Consider the following 20,305-nt stretch of genomic DNA (forward strand, 5'->3'; position numbering starts at 1 on the left):
CCAGGACCTCAAACATCTACCCTACACAGATAGGCTAAAGGTCCTATCCCTCTACTCAGTCTCCCACAGACTTCTCAGAGGTGAACTCTGTCTGGCATACAAAGCAATCTCAGACCCCACCTTGATGGGACTGCTGCATATCAGCAAGTCAAGCTCCAGTCAAGTTAAGAGCACACCTGACCTCAACCTGATCTGTGACATCAATAGGACTTGTTGGCGAGACAGATTTGTGTCCCAGAGAGTCCCCCTTCCTTGGAATAGGCTCCCTCTCCACGTCAAGCAAAGTACCTCATTAACCCTTTTTAAGTGCAACCTGGATAACTGGATGGGGAACAGAAAATACACCACTGAGAGTATACATTTGATATTCAAGCTACTTGTACCTCTTCTCGTGTGGTTTTATTTAGCGTGCTGCCTGCCTGCACTTGTTCCATAGCATTTGAGTTTATTGAGGGTGTTGGGGCTTGAGTAGTGCTCCCAGTCTGTGTTTGGGTAGTTGAAGTCACCCAATATAATGGTGTTTGGAGAGACCTTCATATTCTCTAGTGTTCTCAGGAAAGCCAAGTGGGGTTCCTGAGTTTGGGAGAGTGGTCTGTAGCAGGCTACAAACTGAAAGGCAGTTTTGCCCACTGTTAGTTGCACATGGATGGTCTCCGATGCTTCATGCAGTGCCACTAAACTGGAGGTGTGGGTATCTTTGATGAATATGGATACTCCCCCTCCTTTTGTGGTTCAGTCCGAGTTTTGGGGCCGAAAAGCATGGTATGAGGTATAACCTGGTAGTGCTGGGGTGCTCTCTGGAGCCTTGAACCAGGTTTCTGTTACTGTACAGATATCGATATTCTCTATACCGAGGAGAGCCTTGAGTGCATGCATCTTGAGGTTTAGACTTCTGGCATTGAGCAGCATTACCCTTAGTTTCTTTTTCTTTGTGTTGTCTATGGAGGTGGGTTTTTCTTTTGAGCCTTGCCTAAAAAAGGCACTATGGGGGTGGCAAGAGCCATAGCCAGTATTCGTAAGCCCAGGGGTGACAGGTGCAAGCCATCCCTAGCGAAGTAACATGGCTTGTCAAGCATGTCATCCCAGGCTGACAGACACTGGATCCCCTTTGAATGACATCAATACTTTAGCCAATTGTTAAAATTGATCATTGTGTCTTTATACTGTGGCATCATTCTTGGTGAGGGTAAGATGCTACTCAAGGTAAGGGTCATACCGGCCTGGGCTACATGATCAGAGAGCTCCTCTATGTCTCTTTTCATGTAGTCCAGGGAGGTACATCTCAGGTCATTCACACCAGCATGGACAATGATGGAGTCATATTTGTACTTGCTTTGGAGTGACCTGAGTGCTTGTGTTATGTGGCGAATCCTGGCACCCGACAGGCAGCTTACAGTGGATACTCTTACCAGTCCCATCTCCTCTGCGGTGTACAGAGCAAGCACTTGGGAAGGGCATTCCTCTATAGTATCTTAATCTGCTCTGTTTCCTCCATCTCAAAAAAAAAAAAATTTGCACTTCATCTGCCTTACTGCATTTGTGTTTCTTCCTACTTTATTACCTTATTTTGCTTTTGCCTTTTAAAAGTACTCAATTAAATTTATTCTGCTGCCTTTATTGCTGCTTGTTAGTAGCCTGATTAAATTGTAACTGTTATCCTAAGGCCCTTGGTTTAAGCACTTGGGCTTCAAACCAGTTGTTTTACATTAAGAATGTTTGTGGTCTGTACTGTTGTAGCAGGACATGTAGCGTACATCCTTCTAAGTTGGGAACCGCTGATTGAAGGCTCAGTGTCTGTTATTCTAAAAGTATATTAGTTCTAGGTTAAGGACTTGGGCTTCAGGCTAGTTATTTTACATTAAGAAGGTTTGTGGTCTGCACTCTTGTGGGAGGAGAGGCTAGATTCTGCCCTTCTGAGCTGGGAATTTCTGGTTAAAGGCTTATTGTGCATGCTTACTTGAACTGTTTCTTTCTGAAATCGGTACGCCTTGTTTACTGTAGCATAGACTAGATTCAGGCCGGCTGGATCTAGCTTTGTTTGTATGACTTGTGCACTGACCCAGGCCGTCTTTTTTGGAGAAGGTTCTTTGTACCCTAGTGGCAGGACTGTGCAGTTAGAACTTGTCTGATTGAAGACTGCTGGAACAGGGCTCAGTTTTAAGCTTTTTAATTGGTTAATTGAATAAAGTGTTGTTTTGATTGTATCTGTTCTATTTTCTGGAAAAAAAATATATATATACTTGTTTCTCACCTTTCTGAACTAGTATAGTCCGGTTTTCATGTTATTGCTGAATCCAGGGTTGTGTTACAAGTTTCTGTGTTGCCATACCTTGCTTGGATAGAAGGAAGTTTCTCTGTTCACCTGTGAGAGAGGGGAGCTTTGAGCAGGCTATCTGTCCCTGGAGGAGTGGTTTCAGCCCAGACGTTAGTAGTTCATTGGCCTTTTTGGGCTAATTTTGATTGTATCTGATCTATTTTCTGAAAAAGAAATTATATACTTGTTCCCCACCTTTCTGAACTAGTATTGCCCAGTTTTCAGGTTATTGCTGAATCCAGGGCTGTGTTACAAGTTTCTGTGTTGCCATTACCTTACTTGGATAGAAGGAAGTTTCTCTGTTTTCTGTGTGTTTCTCTGCTGTTTCTTGAACAAAACAAAAAAAAAATTCTATTTTCCCGCCTTTGCTGAACTAGATTAGTCCAGATTTCAGGTTTTGCTGAATTCCGGACTATGGTATAGTTTCCTGCGTTGCCCATATCCTACTTGGATAGGAGGAAGCTTCTCTGTTCACTAGTGAGAGTGGGGAGCTTTGAGCAGCCTATCTGTCCCTGGAGGCGTGGTCTCAGCCCTGAAACTAGTAGCTTATTGGCCGTTTTGGGTCAATTCCTATCTCTTTCAGTTTCCCTGCTTTAAAACCTCTGTTTGTGCAGTTTTGCACCAGTATACACCTCCGCACAGCTCCTCGTAGTGTCCTGCAGAGTGATACAGGCAACAGAGAGACCCAAGAGAGACTTTTCCAGATTTAAGTATTTTTTCTCTGTTTTTTTTCGCTCCGACTGCCTTTTCCCACCTAAAAAGCAAATTTCTAACTGATCTGTGCTTCAAAAAGTTTAAATTGCATTTGCCTTCTGCTTTTTACAAGTTTTTGCACTTGTTTTATATCAATTTAAGTCATTTTTGTACATACACACACACACACACACACACACACACACACACACACACACACACACACACACACACACACACACACCACACATAGACCCCCCCCCCCACACACACACACACACACTGAAGTTCTCTAACATTCATACTCTGAGCATGCATGAAATCACTAAAACATGGTTCATAGGTCCATAAATTCATAGGTAAGTACTAGGCTAGCTGCCCTTCCATGCCACTATAAGCCAAGTCAATTTCTCTTTTTGTGCTGGCACTAACCTATCCTACTTGGTTATATATTAGCCTTACCCATCTCATGTTCGATAAGCACACATTCTCTAATGCATATTTGCATTTTGGGAGTGGACATCCATACTTCCAGAAGACAGGAATTGTTAAGGGGCAGCTAATTCAAGCCTTGAGGATGTATAGTGAATGTAAGGTATTTCATAGTGAATTGGAATTTATCAAGAGACTGTTTTTACAGAGGAAATACCCCATGCAGTTGATAGAGGAACTATTGAAATAAGTTGTTTGTGATAGAGAGGTTAAGTACAGTCCACATTTGGGTAAGGGTATTGATTTTTTAACAACATACAATCATTCCCAGGTGGAGGATGGTACTGCCTTTATTCACACTTTTTCTAACATTTCCTCTGATGTGGAGGGAATTATTAGAAAACACTGGGTTATTTTGAAAACTCAGGAAAAAATCAAAAGTTTGATACCTGAAATACCACTATTTATCAGAAGAAGGGATATAAATTTGAAAGGAAGATTTGAAAGAGGTAGTGTTAACAATAAGAATAAAAGAAACAATAAGAAATGTACTTACAAGTGTGAGATGTGTAACCAGTGTCAGTATATTATAGAGAAGGAAGAGGTAAAGTTAACAGCAAGGAATTATACGGTAAAAAGTAATGGACATTATACATGTAACAGTACAGGGTTAGTTTACTTAGTACTATGTGAATAATTTTTCTCAAAACCTAACCAGCAAATTCATGCTGGCTTCTAGCATATAACTCCTTATTTGTACCCTGCAATCTTAAAAATTTTTTTTTTTTTTTTGGTCTACTTATAACCAGAATTTCTACAATGTTTTTCTTTAATTTCTCATGTAAACTATGTGTGTAACATAACCTTTGTATAATCTGTATGTGGACTATAATCTTTGTATTATCTGTATGTGGAGCTTTTCTATCCAGGACTCCATTGAAAATGGGTTCTTTAGGCCCAATGGACTATCCTGGTTAAACAACTGCAAATAAATAAATAAATAAAATAAATGTCACAGTTTCAATGTAGGAAAGACTGAGAGAAATCTTTGAAGGAGAATTTATGAACATATGTATGACATTGGTAAGGGGAGAGACACTAGTGCACTTTTTAAACATTCACAAATATGTCCCAATTATAAATACAAATTCATGGTTATAGAGCAGGTTACTGTAGATCCCAGGGGGGTAACTAGGAGGCCAAAGTTGAATATAGGGAGTTATATTGGAAGATTAAACTGGAAGCTTGTAAACCCCCGGGGTTGAATGATTTTATTAGTATTAGTAGTGTTCTTAAGCTGAGATCAGCGAAGTTATAACACTACTATTTTTGTTATATTTGAATTATGTGATATTTGAAGTGTAAAATGAACATTTAGAATGCATTGTATATGATTATTGAATTTATTAACATATATTTATGCACATATATTTAAATATTATAGCTATTATGTAAAATATTTTTACTTGGAAACAGGAAATGAAGGTTATGTCTTTATAAATGTGTATGCAATGTTAATTGCAACCACTGTTATTGGTTCATTTGAATTTGATATCTATTTAAAAAGGGGACTTTGTTTCAGGTGGAATTGTTCTGAAGAAGCCTGAGAGGGTATTAGGCGTAAGCGCTTAACCTTGTATTGTGTTCTGTTTGGACATTTGGTTTTCTTGCGAGTTCCTGTGAATTTTGATGTTTTCTGAGTGGCTTTTAGCTTGTGGAGTGTTTTTGACTGTGCTGAGTCAAACAGACTGCAAAGCAGAATACATATTTCAGCTTTTTATGTCATGTAGCCTGTCATTCTTCTAGTTATTCATTTGTTTGATATTCCTGGTATGCTACACAACATGACTAACAGTAAAACATGGTGGTATTCAAGCCGCAGGTGGGGGTGACCTACCCCAAGAAACCCAGATGTCTGATGATGACATATCAGAGCTGTCATAGGATGATCAAGAGGTCACAGAGGTGAAAAGAAATAGGCATAAGCAGCAGTGGATGTGGCCATATGTCCTAGGTCAGGCAGCACGGCAATGTCTGACATAAAGCATTGAGTCATGACAAGCCATAAGTACAGATGTACATATACTAAACAGTGATGTTCAAGTGTTGCCCCACAACAGCAGCACATAGCACCTACAATGGAAAGAAACCATTAGTTGTCCACATTGAAACAACATACATAACAGAAGCATAAGGTATACCATTAAGAACATATACATAACACTCATCAATGAAAGAAGACTTGCTGCAAATGTACATCACCAAATTGTGTGGGATGCAGATGGTGTGCACAACAGAAGGTGTCATTGGTCAAGTAGAATATCATCATACAGATGAATAACATGGAACAATACCCCTAAAATAGCCACTGGCCACTGTCACAAGAATTCTAGACTCATAATGTGTATGGGAATGAATCAGCAAAAATATATCCAAAATCATGGGAGAAAGGAATGCTCCCTTTCCCCCCTGGAGATAATCTGCCTGGTACAGTCAGGGCATGTAACACCCAGTTAGTACTATTGCACTGCTCTAGCACCACTGTAACAAGGCTTTCAATAGAGTGTGTAACAGATAACACACTGCCATGCTGTGTAGGCAAATATGCCATTATCTCTCCAGCCCCTCATGTAACACATGTAGCTGGTGTGCTACTTAATCGGTGGCATGAGAAAGAGCACACAGGTCACATCCATGATGGCTCTCTGACCATTGACTTGCCTATAATAACAGGTGCACACCCTCTGCACACATCCATGCACACCAGCTGCACTTGCGCATGTAGTCCAGTGGGCAGTATCTTTCCATAACTGGAAAGAGTTACCATCATTACCAGACTCTACATAGAACAGTGGGTCACGATTATCATGAAATCCATCATCTAATTTATTTATTTATTTGTCATTTGTTTACTGTGGTGGTTTGACTGGGTCTGCAGATCCCATTTTCAGTGGAGGCCCAGGGATAAAAGCTCCACATACAGTGCATTACAAATATATTATAGTCCAAAAACAATACAAGTGACATGAGGAATACTATAGAGAAATAAGCTGATAGAACATAAGCTAGGTTACAAGATACACTACACATCTGGACAGTTCTCATTACAGACAATTTTAGTCATTCTACCTAACAACATATACATAGCCTATGAGTAGATAAAATGCACAAACGTAGTATGTTGGTAGTACAATGTATGACATCAGTGGTTATAGTACATGAAAAATAAAATGTTGGTTTCAGTTAGGAAAATAATAGCAGAAGACTTAGTGATGCAGAAAGATAGTGAGAGAGTTAAGAAGAATAGAAGCATTACAAACTGAGCAGTAGCTTAAAGATATGGTATAGAAACAGAGAAGGAGTTAAGAGAGACATTAGGATCTTGTAAACTGGGAAGGAGTGAGATGTAACAGAAGAAGAAGAAAATGAAGCTAGCATGGAAGAAGACGAGCTGAGCATCAGGCCTGATTTATACAGGAGCAGAGTCATTTTTAAAGAGGCTTTAAAACGGGATAGGCCAGGCATAGACCTGACAGCAAGAGTTAGTGAATTCCATAATTTAGAGACAGAATATGAATACAGAGAGTGGCCTGTTTTTTTTTTTTTTTTTGGGGGGGGGGGGTTGAGATAGCAAAGAGATTTTTGTCTTCTGATCATAGGGATCTATTTGGTATATAAGGTGTGACTAAGTTAGCTGGCGCAGGGCAGGAAGTAGGCTTGAAAATAAGGTTGTGCAAAGAGGATAGCTGAATAAAAGCAAGTTGTTTGGGAAGATAAAGCCAGTTTAATTCTAGTAGCACTTCACAGTGATGCCTGCAATATTTAGAGTTTGTAGTAAACTTAGCTATTTTGTTGCGGCACTGTTCCATCTTGCTTAGGGAAGAAGTTTGAAATTAGTTAGGCTAGGGGCACCATGAAGAAGGGAGGGAAGTAAAAGGGTTTTTGCTAGGGAAACTTTGTTTGCTGTAGTTAGTTCCAGTTTTTGATGAGTTTTCTTTATATTTTGCTGTATATGGTGGTTGAATGATAGTTTATTGTTGATGATTACTCCTAGAAGTTTGGTTTCCTGCACAATTTCTATGACAGTTTTGTCAGATGCAAAGATGTTTTAATGATTGGTGACACGGGAGGTGTTTTTAGGGTGGAAGAGTACTAATTTAGTCTTCTTTTGATTAAGAAAGAGTTGAGCTTTCTTAGCCAGGATTCAACTGCAGTAAAGGACTGTTGAGTTTTTGAAAGCAGTTCTGTTAGTGATTGAGCTGTACATATTATGGTGGAACCATCAGCATAGCGAATGAGTATTCCAGGGTGGGAGGAAGTGTGAAGGTTGTTAGTGAAAATGTTGAAGAGGAGGGGTCCAGGGATGGAGCCTTAAGGAACTCTAGTAGGGTTGTGTAGAAAGGGTGAGATTTTGTTGGACCATTTTACTACTTGTTTACGATCCTCAAGGTAGCTCTGAAACCATTTTACTGTGTTATGTGAGAAGCCTAAGTTAGATAGTATGTTCAACATTAGGGGGTGAGATACCATGTCAAAGATCTTAGAGAGGTCAAGGAAAATCATCAGAATTTCCTTCTACAGTATCCACCATACTGGAGGCTATGTCATAATCCATATGTCTGTCTTTTTCCAGTTTGGGCGATAAAACCAATTTAGTGGCTCATCTCAATTTAATTTCTCCAAGTCTTTTGGGTTTCTAATACCATGATGGGAATGGATCCCATTTCTAACTCAAAGCATGATTAAAGTTCATGAAATTAGTATTGCTTCAATCTCTGATGTTAGTCAAAAGTGCTCTTTGCAGCACTCACAATGTGTTCAGTATTGACTCCCTTGGCATGTCATACAGTTACAAACATCAGTAGCATATCTATATGTGACTGTAAATTATTTTTTATGAGACCCATTTCTCTTACTAATATTGGAATGGTATGGATATTCTTCTTCCATATTCCCCTCATTTCTGCTGACAACTCCTGTTATTTTACGACTTTGTGTCTGTCTGTACATAAGACACTATAATCACTGGGAGTAGCAATTTCAATGATCAATGTTACTTTTGCCTTCTTTTCATGGACTACTATTATCTGTTTTTCTCACATCTGTTTTTTGAACTGTTGGTAATGGGTGATCCCATGTGATATAAACATCATTTTATATAATGTTTTGTGGTTTCTGTTTCCAGCGCTTCTCAGCTACTTCAGTACTGTAATGTTTGCTTAATCCCCAATGCAATGGTCTTGTTGCATTATTATGCCTTTCAGTATACAGTCCTGGAATTAGTGCATCACACCCAACAACAAGATGTATGACGGTTTCCACTTCTGTTTTACAAAACCTACATTTGTCTGTTTCTGCAACATGTTCAATGGACTTTGTAAACCAATGTGTACATAGTCCACTATCCCAGCCTGCCAATATTAAACTTTCATATTTTGGTTTAAATTCACCTCTCCTTAACCATTCATGCATCAGATCCTGATCAACATGAGGTTATTCCAGGAGTATTCTGTACTTGAAGCTATATTTATGCCCTTTCCACATTTCTTGTCTTATCATCTGATCCTTCACCTTATCTTCTTTTATTTGATTTTGGCATATTCAGTTGCTGCCTGTTTTTTGTCTATTCCTGGTTTGATTTCCATTCCCACTTGACACCAATTTGCTTCTGCTAAACTGAGTTGGGAAGTAATCTTAGACTCGTTCTCCTCATGTTTTAAAACTTTCAGTATGTTTGGATCTTGTGAGGTTAGAAGATATGTTTGTAGTCATATAACTGCTGATCTATACATGCAATCAATTTTGAGGAGCCAGTTCAGTGGCCTGTGTGCCACGGGCCATGATATCATAGTTAGGCACATCACATCCCACCTCAGGATCAGTGGATGGACTACTGGAGGAGGCAGGCAATGAATGTGTTACAAGAAGAAACAGATGACACATGTTACATACCTTCACAGAAATTAGGTGATGCAGATTAGTAGTGAAATATAGGATAACTATATGCCAACAATGCTAATGATGACATGGACTTATGGACTTACCAGGACGTCATGGCTGTAGGTAGTCCAGGGACTCTATATAGCAGAAATAGAGATGACATGTACATTGCACATCAAACAAATATGACAGATGAGGGTAATACAAAGAAAATCCTACCTGGCATGTCCTCCTCAAGGTCCACTGCTGGAGGTGAGAGTTAAAATGACACTGTCATGTAAAAAGATAAATGTAAACAACTCAGTAGTAAACACATACAAGGCATCATGTAGCATTCCAGCTGAGGTATAACGCACAGGAAATAAGACAAACACATACTGGATAGGCAAAGATAATGTGAAGATTGTAGATTGCAGATGTCCTAGGCAGGGGAACAAGACCACTGTCATCATGAAAGGCACAGATGTGATTATCAATAGAGAAATATAGCAAACAGATACAATGCCTTACTAGGTAAATCATCCTTGTTTGTTGAGCATATCATTTGTTGTAATGTGGATCCTATAGTATAACAAGGCACACAGACATCAACATGTGAGTATGCTCCACAGTCGTGACTGGAGACAGAGGCACAGAAAACTATGGATCACGCTAAAAGTATATGGAGGCACTTACATGAGATGTTGCTGATGTGCAGAAGTTGATGGACCTATGCAAGTGAAAAAAAATTCACATATGCTGCTGATAGTGTTATGTATGTACATTGCTGGTAAAATAGCAGTCTGTAACACTTTTGTTGTGCATCCACATCAGGTTTGTTTCCACTTTCATGATGTGCTTCTGCTTTAGAAACACAAATACAACAACTTGGTAATAATTGTGAAATCAAGTACCTTAATAAGAAATGGTGTGTGCTACAGTGTGTTAGAAGCTAATGCAAACCTGTACATCCTGGAACACCTGCTTCAATACCTCCCCTGGTTATTCAATAATCCAGACTAGTGATATGATGTAAGGCCATGAACATTGTTATCTCATCTTGGGGAGATAAGTGTGGTCCACCTCCAATGGCATTTCTCACCTTCTCATAGCTGTGGAGTCCACTGGTTGCATGGAGGATCATGTCAGAGTAACATCATCGACTGGCACCCTAGATCTGTTGTGCACCGCCACTGCATTGATCATGTCTGTGACATCCTTGTACTGGCCCGGTAATAAAGAAGCCTCATTCCTCACCACTGGCAACAGTGAGGGACGTACACAATGAGAGGATTACAAGTACACACAGTAAAGTACAATTTCCCTTAAGAGCACACAGAGATCACAGTCAGTCTGAGGCTGGTTACTCCCTCTCTCTCTCTCTCTCTCTCAGGATCCCCAGTAAGACTCCCCACTGGCACAGCTATAAGGTTGCAATCTCAGCTGAGTGTCCAAACTAAGACCTCCAGCTCCCTCTCTGTCCAGCCAGCACTTCATGTCCCTGCCCAAGTAGCTGACACACACACACACACACACACACACACACACACACACACACACACACACACACACACACACACACACACACACTTTGAGGTTTGATTTATATACAAGCACACACACACATACACATACACCTGGGAAGGCTGTCACAGGTTTACTAGCTATGTCCCTTTCAGCACAGACTATAAGGTAGTACAAGCTGCCACCAGCCACCCTTACTTATCAGCTACTATAAGGCCCTTGGAAAGGGTGTCCAATCTTAATGTGTAATGTTACTATTAATGCAAATGGTAGTTTTGACCAAGACTTGCAAGGTTATTTAGGAGTGGCCTGTACAGTGTCACCAAATACATATGCCAGTATGCTAAGAGCTTAAATATGTCTCACAAATATCAGCTACAAAGATAGGTTTAAATATATTTAATAATAAATAATAAAAGGACAAGACAATACTCAATAAACAAACACATTTACTTCAGAGTTCAAAATCACAGGAAATATTTAAAAACAGCATTGCAGGACAGTCTCAAATAAATATAGAAAACATCTAAACTAATCTTTACTATATTCCTATCTATATCTAAAAGAAATTACTGTACCCTGGTTACTTAATATTAGTAAGGCAAGTGCAGATGATGGTGGTGATGGATGTTTCCAGGTCAAATACAATATACAAAATGCATAGTCTCTCTCTGAGAGAGTTCTCAAATTAATACCACATATTACTGCTGGGTTAGTCTGGATGACATCACTTTTTGTTACCTGCCTTCAGTTCCCAGGCTAAACAGACACTTATAGAATTTTAACATCTCTGTGTGAGAAGTACATATCTCCCAGATGTGCAGCTGCTAGGAAGTCAAAAAGCAATGAAACACTTTACATTTTAAACCTAGAAATTATGTTTCTTTTCAGACAATAGAAAAACTTCTAGCTGTAGACATCCTGTCTCCTTACTGCATTAACTAACTTTTATAGCACATCATAAAGCACTTAATTTCAACTTATTTTCTTGATGTTTTGTAAGTTAATCTTCTATGTTCTAGCATAGTATGCTGTGGTTACATTCTTGAAGCTCAATAAGCTCAATACTGTACAAACCCTGTTCAACGCACACTTCTGTACCAGTAGTTTAACATACGCATAACATATAGTTCCCTTACATTTGTAAGACAAGCATATGAATCATATTGATATTCACAAATGACATATGATTATTTACAAAATTCCAGACACCTGGACTGGCAGTGTCACAATGTCTGTAAGGTCCATCCGCACTTGATTCTTCCTGGCAATATTGCCCATCGTGTCTATATCATATTATTACACGATGAAAAGAGTGAATGCTCTTTCAACAAACTGATAATATTGAAATGACAAAAAAGCGAACACACGGAACACTGATTTTTTTCCCCAGGGAAAAAGTTTGCTGCTCTGAAAAAAAAAAGAAAAAAAAAGTTTAAACACAAAATGTAGTGGGTGGCTTCACCCATCACACCCCCCAATGTGGGTGGCTGCACCCCCCCCACACCTCCCCTACTTAAATATACCAACTCCAAGATCGCATCATAGTGCAGGAAATGACAAAGCCCTGAAGACGGCCCACCAATTTTTTTCCCTGTGAAAAAAAATCGATGTTCCGTGACTTGGCTTTTTCCTGCTTTTAACATTATCAGATCGATGAAAGAGCATTCTCTGTTTTCATTGGGCAATAATGTGATATAGACCCTTGCCCATCCATCCAAGAAGGGTGTGACCATGCTGGCATAAAGACTGAGAGAAATTGTCTCCCATAGTTCTGACTGACATCAGGACGAAAGGGTGATATGCACATGGCATATAGCTGGTCACAGACTGATATGATAATGTTAGAAGCATATGTCAATTTAATTGTTCACCTCTTATTTACAGTGCAAAGCTGTAGAAAGCAATTCATGTCATGTATATCACTGTTATGTACAGATAATCAGAATGAAAATGAAAAACAGGTCTGAATACTTAATCCGTAATGAATAACATCATCACATCTAGCAATACATAAAAAAAAAATTGTATTGGTTATATGTACTTTTTGAAACCATGTCAGTGGATATCACAATGAGTAAGTGACAAACACGTAACCAATGTGCCACAAACCTAGTATTATATCAACGGTGTTGGCACAGTTACATGCACTTCTGAACAGAATGAGAATGTGTACACCAAGAATGTTGGATGCCAGTCATATACAACTGCAGTCAGTGGCACACATGGTAACAAATGTTACTGCTGTTATAAGGTATGCAGCAAGCATAATGGAAGTTATACAGAAACAGTGAAGAAAAAAGTTTACACATTAAAATGAACTGTTATGCACTCATGGTTACATATCATCATAATAAGCAGTGAACATTCAAAGTTGTCCTCGTGTTGTCTGTATCAGATTGAATGCACTAACAACTACTGCTACTATATTACACTAAGCATCAGAGAGTATCCATAAATTAGCTAGTTGAGCATACAACTTACAGAAATATTTGTAAGTTGTTGGTTTCTATAAACATACCACAGACATTACAGTTTAGTCAGCAATAACTACAGATATATTTTCATTCCATCTGTATCTATAGTTCTTCATGGCTGCTTCCTGTTTATCCATACAACTACATACTGGGGAAACTCTCCTTGTCACTGATGGACATTTACCCATCTCAAAGAATATATTTTTTTAAATTCTACCCCCTCCTTTATGTAATAGACAGATTGCAATGCATACAATTAAAAAAAATGAGTCAAACATGTATAAGCTGATTTATACAGATTAATGATAACATAGGTATGTGATAATAGCAACCTATCCCACTGTAACAATGCCAGCAGGTAACATTTTATCTTTGAAGCTAGCTGTACATTAGTTATACCTTAAAGTAAGTTACTCAGATTTTAAGTACCATTTGTGCCATACATAATTAATGAGGTTCAACATTCAATTTTTTTTTGGAATCCCATTAGTGCATGTCTGTGTGAGTTCTCGAAATTTAGTGCATTAACCAGTAGCTTGGCGTAACTATAATGTGCTCAGTGCACCTACCCAATAGGTACCACTAAATGTGAATATCTGTAACATGTGCTCAATGCCCTCCAATAGTCTGCTACCATGCTATATATGCCAACTTTAAAATGTGATATTGATACATTTATTGCTCATACCATCACTACCTGTGAACTGTGTGAGACATCAATTAGCATTTTTAAAGCATTTTTATGCCAGGTTCAACTGTAATAGTGTGGATGTTGACTGAGAGGAGGCTTCAGCATGTCTGAACACTGAACTGGGCAGAGGAGGAGACCACCCGGATGCTCACTGTCTATGCTGGGCATGAACGAAGGATACGAGCAAATGCCTGGAACTTCACAATAATTAATTAAGGAACGGGATTGTGAGGAAGTACCACAGACAGACTGGGATCTACCAGACTAGCATGCAGGTCCATCACTCCTATGATGAACTACATAGGAGTGACACACAGACAATCTTCGCTGGAGGGTTGCTGAGGTCCAATTCCAGCTAGCAAATCCATACAGTAAGTTGCATAATCCACACCTTGATGCTTACATTATCATCTATGCATTTGCCAAGCATATCAGATTTTGAGTCTGTTTCAAGTGTAGTCTATGGCCATCTCTAGTGATAACAGTAATGAAAATGTAGAAATTTAAGTTCCACTCATTAAAGTTACCATTAGCATATTGACACATTCTGGTATGACTGTCAGACAGTTTGCAACATCTCAGCAGTGAGTTGTGCAATGGTACATATGTATTTTTGCATTGCACCATGGCTGGTGTACATTGCTACCCTGTTTGTCCATTTTCCTTCACCTATGCTGTATACCTCTTGTGTGTCGCTCTTCTTCTTCACCCTCACTCCACATCTGCTTTTCCATCTCCCTGTTTCCTTGGGTGTTTGCATTACTTGTGCTCCTCATGGATCTACTTAAAAAAACGAAGATCATAACACCAACGTTCATTTTCACAACACTGAAAATACTGAAACTTGACATACCCAAACACCGGAGCTTTCCCAGTGTAAGTAAACACTTGCCCATACTTAAACAAAATACACACCAAAGTAAGTAAAACCCACCCATGTGTGGCGTTATTCCCCCCATACCCCGCGAAGTGGGAGGCTGCACCCACTATACCCCCCAAACTATTTAAACCAACTCCAGGATCACACTGTAGTGGAGAAAAGGGCATGTTGGACAAGTGTTTACTTACCCTGGGAAAGCTACAACATTTAGGTATGTCAGGATTTGGTATTTTCAATCTAGTGAAAATGAATGTTGGTATTCTGACCTTTGTTTTTTTAAAGTAGCTCTGTTCCTCACACATGTCCTGCACACATTGTTAGCTACTGCTAGTTATGGTGAAAGTGACTGTGATTGCCCTTCACCTTAAATAATTTTTGTTAGAAATTTTGCAGATTCCATCAGATTTTGCAAGTTGTGATGAGTGTATTTATATACGTCAGTCTGTGGATTACAACAATATCCGTAACTGTTTGTGAATATCTGTCACTTTCCAGATGGACTGATGCACATTTCTATTCCTTTTGTAATTTTCAGTTATTACAGTATGTTGCATTGAAGTTGTATAATGCATATATATATATATATATATATATATATATATATATATATATCAATCACTTTGTAAAGAACTTTTTGGCATACAGATTTGATGTGACTGTTTGAGGTTGTGCAGACATTGCTAGTTATGTCTGTTTTTGTGCTGAGATAGTTTCTGTACACTGATGTATATTACATCATTGTCAGCTATTTTTGAGCAGAACTTGGCACACTTCACTGGATTCCATGAACTTTATGGATTTTGACCCATAAAGATTGCATTATATAAATTAGCATAACTCACAAAATACATTTTGGGTGAAAACTGTGTAACACTAATAAATACCCACACTTATTTTAACTCTTTGCAATTCAGTGCCCTTTTATGGTTATCTGATATATACTATTGTATTTAGTACAAGGATTAAAATTTAATATCTGCATTATCATATTTACTGAATATATTTTGTCTCACACTAACTGTGATCTTATTTTAGCAATTAGACCATTTCCACGTAAGAAACCATGAATAAGGAACATTAAGTATCTAACTGCTTCTTCATGTATTAATTATAATTGTACCTAATCATTTTCAGACATATCAAATACTTTGATTTTCGAGTAATATTTTAATGTTTTCTTCTCCAATTTACAGACATTTGCAATGTTTTTTGTTACAGTGGTTTGAAAGTAATTGATTGTCATTACTAATCTGCTTCCTTAACCCTCTTCTTTAATGATACCAAGGGACTTGTAGTCTTTGTTCTATGGTCTGAGGGTTGCGGTTGAAAAGGTGTTATGGCCAGTGCACCTATCCAGTAAGTAAATGAATATGTGTTTATTTATACATATGGACCTAAAGTGAAAATTGTAGAAGAAAGTTGGATGCCAGCATATTTATTACTTACTGCAAACAGCAAATTACTGAGATATTTCAGTTCTGTCATGATAAGAATATTAAATATTCATTAAAAAATGCCCTGCCATGCTGAAATATTCATTAAAAATGGCCTGCCATGCTGTAAAAGTATGTTTTCATATGACGGTCATTAGCAAATATTTGAACCTGAGGCAATACCAGAGAAAAATGTTAAGAAGAACATTAGAGGGAAACAAATGTAGTAGCCACAATGCAAAATAATAACAATAATAATAAATGACTTTGCAGCTTTGACTTTAGAAAAATGATAACACTTAAATAAACAATATGCTAAGCTATTTGCTCATTGTATATCATTTTGAGAATAACCAGGAGTATCTTTTTTCAGGGTATTCTCACATACATTGTGCCCATCAGTAAAGAAGTTATGTGTCATATATAGAACATCTGGTTACATATCTAAACTTGTTTGAATGCAGTTTATTGAGTAGTTAATAACTTATTTTTTCTGAGACTAATCACCAATATGAAACAATATGTTTCATTAAGCACTATGGAAATCACTTAACTTCTTTAAAGAAATTAATTAGAATAGATTTTTTGAAACATATAACCCTTGAAACTACAACTTTCTATGATATCCTTTTTAATCAAAGCTTTTTCTTTAAGGATGCATCTTCCTAAAATATTAAACAATTACACTTGGAATTACTTTGCAGTGAGGAATTGTCTTAGTACCGTGTTAAATCAGATTAAGGGCCTTGAATGCATTTATTAGGCCTCTTTATAGTTAAATAAATTATATGAATAATATCAACCCCTTTGTGTAGTATGAGATACTTCCCTCATTGAATAATACAAAACCATTTGTGTGAGATACTTCCCTCCTTGTGTTATATGAAACAAAGTTGTTAAATGGTTCTTCTTTGGCCTATGTTTGCATCTCCTCCTTCTTGCTCCTGTTGCTATACTGTTCCCACACACTGTTTATCTTTCTCCATATGGCACAATTCTCTTCAGATAAATTCCCGCCTTGAAGGCCTTCTGTACTTATTCTCTCCTTGAGCAGATGTGGGGTTTGCCAGATTTGCTTTTGTCCTCCCAGTCCCAAAAATATTTCAAAAGGTGCTTTGACCATATTCTGTGTTGCACATAGTTGTGTGTTTAGTTTGCAGATGAGTATATGTGTGCATGAATGTGTTTGTGTGGGTGTGACCATATCCTATATTGCTCATAATTGTGTGTGAAATTTGTAACAGAGTGTATGTGTGCATGTATGTGCGGGCACGCGCAGGCGTGCATGTGTGTGTATGCATGCAAATGTGTGTGAATGTATTTGTGTACGTGTGTGTGTGTTTGTGTGTATGTGTTCATGTGTGTGTGTGTGTGTGTGTGTGTGTGTGTGTGTGTGTGTGTGTGTGTGTGTGTGTGTGTGTGTGTGTGTGTGTGTGTGTGTGTGTCTGTGACTGTGGGGAGGTATGTCTGGGTATATGCACACATCCTGTGATTCACTGTCATTCTGCCCTGGATACCAAACACAGAACTGTTTCTCCAGTGCTCACCAAGGAACAAAGCCCATTAAAAAAAAATATTCCAACCCAGAAAGATTTAAAGAATATGTTCTCACCCAGAATTTTTTTTGACATAAAATAACATTTTTTGTTGGGATTTATGCATATTATTTGACTAACCAAAACTTTTTGATGGACCAGTAAATTATTTTTTTTTTCTCCTCTGTAATATTGAACTACACTTTAATGCCTACCCATTGAGTTACATTAATGTAACATTTTTGATATCATTATAAATTCTTTCTCTATACAAACTCAAATTTGGGCATCTAGCTGTTTTAATTCTTAACTTAATTTGAACCTAGAGTGACAGGTTTGGAAATGGGAAAATATAAATGTTGAACCAACCTGTTTTCCATCTTAGATATGAGTCTACTCTATGGACCACATGTATATTTGGTAATATAAATAATATATTCTACCTATTTGTTCTGACAGGTTTACAGGCTATACAGTTATGTGAGAGACTGAAATGGAAAGTAAGTTGGTTCAACACATATTTCCCTTTTCCAAATCTGGTGTTCTGGGTTCATATTAAACAAAGCAAGAAAAACAGCTAGCATGCACCAAGCTGAGTTTGCATAAAAATTTAATTTATTACACTATTCCAAATTAAATTTTTTTTTTTTACTGTTATACATCATTAGCAAAGCACTAGAAGTCACTTACATTAATTTAGTGCCCATCAAAATGGTTACGACGCTCAAATATTTTTTGTAAGTCTCAAAAAAAAAGTTATTTTGATCCTGAAGCCTCTGGGCATGATACAGACTTTGAGGTTAAGGTATAGTCCCTATTCTGGTTCCTATAATATTTTTTTTGGGTTGGAATAGTAGTTTAAAGGGCTTTGTCCTCTAATGAGCACTGGAGAAACAGTTCTGAGTTCTGTGCCCATACTTTTAGGAATCCAAAAATCTTACGTGAGTCTCTATAGCCCAGAGAAATGACCTGCCACCCCCAGAAAACTGTACTCACTAAACCAACATCTAGTACTCATTCAAAAATGTAACAATTATGATGGTGACTGTGTATACTCTATATATGTTGCTAAACCATGCAAGTCAATCACAGCAGATATCAGAAATATGTCATTGTATCTACTAATTGGTATAACTTTGAAGAAGTACATCGCAAGCAACTGTTCTTAAACTCTTAATGACTCTATTACTAAGACTCCTTCTTGTTCTAAGGCTTATCCCATTTATAATTTACAAACCCCCAAAAAATATTCCTATCAGTATAACACTACTACCCATGTACTAGCCTCTTTACTAATTCCTCACCTCATGCAGTCAAATCAAACAAATATTGCAATATTCTCAAACTTTTACTATAGTGATCTTCTGGTTATGGGTCTCCAGTAAACTTGTTTGGAAAAAATATGCATATGCCTCATCTGCTGCAAAATAATGCTGAATGTTCTATTCATGTGTGTGCCTTTTATGTATCGTTTGTACTATGTTCTGCAGATGTGCCTGAGATTTATGTGCTGTAAATGCTACATACTGTATGTAACATGATGATCACCTGTTAAGTTATATAATTCTGAGTGTTATAGTATACATTTTCTGTTAGCTTATTCAGATGTATGCAATTTGGAACTTTTCTTCAAGGACCTCTGCTGATTTAGATTTTCCCAATAAACAACAGCAAATAAATAAGTTAAATACATTATTTGGCATAAATGGGAAATATGATACTTTATCCAAATGTTATAACAGTGAGTGGATAAATTAGATTTTGTTCATTGTGGAGGCATTGTTTTAACATGCAGATGCAGCTCAGTTCATTAAACAAGTGCCTCCAGTCAAGCTGATGGGTAAAAATATGACTCACTCATGATGCTGCTATTATAGAATGGAATTATTTAAAAATATCTTACCCTTTATAATACATTTATTATTTAATATTCACTTTTTATTTTTTTGTTTGTTTGCACTGATTTGAGCTAACAGGTACATATTCCATATGTTCTATGCCTACCAATGAGCATAGCAATGTATCCATATGATGTCTGTATGCATTTTTACGACTTTATTAGCAGAACTGGAAAAAGTGGTAAAAATACTGATTGTAATAACCAGGATAGAATCATTTTAAATAAAGTTATAGTTTTAATGACAAACACATAAGCATTTTAAAGAACAATATGACCATTTTAACTGCATTTTGCTCAGTTTGCTGATGTCTATTTTAACTTAAAAAGGAATCGTGTGATTTTTTTAGGTGATATTTTTTATTGAGCCTTCTGTGATGATATGAGGTATTGCCAGATATGCAGGAGAAGTAGGGCAGTGGATGTGTACCATATACCAGCATAGCTAGCTGGAGTTTTGTAAAGAATTATATGTCATTTGTATATCAAACTGATTTATACAGGTGCTTG

This window comes from Protopterus annectens, chromosome 11.part0, assembly GCF_019279795.1.
Source record: "Protopterus annectens isolate FY-2018-M chromosome 11.part0, PAN1.0, whole genome shotgun sequence".
In the NCBI taxonomy this organism is placed as follows: Eukaryota; Metazoa; Chordata; order Ceratodontiformes; family Protopteridae; genus Protopterus; species Protopterus annectens.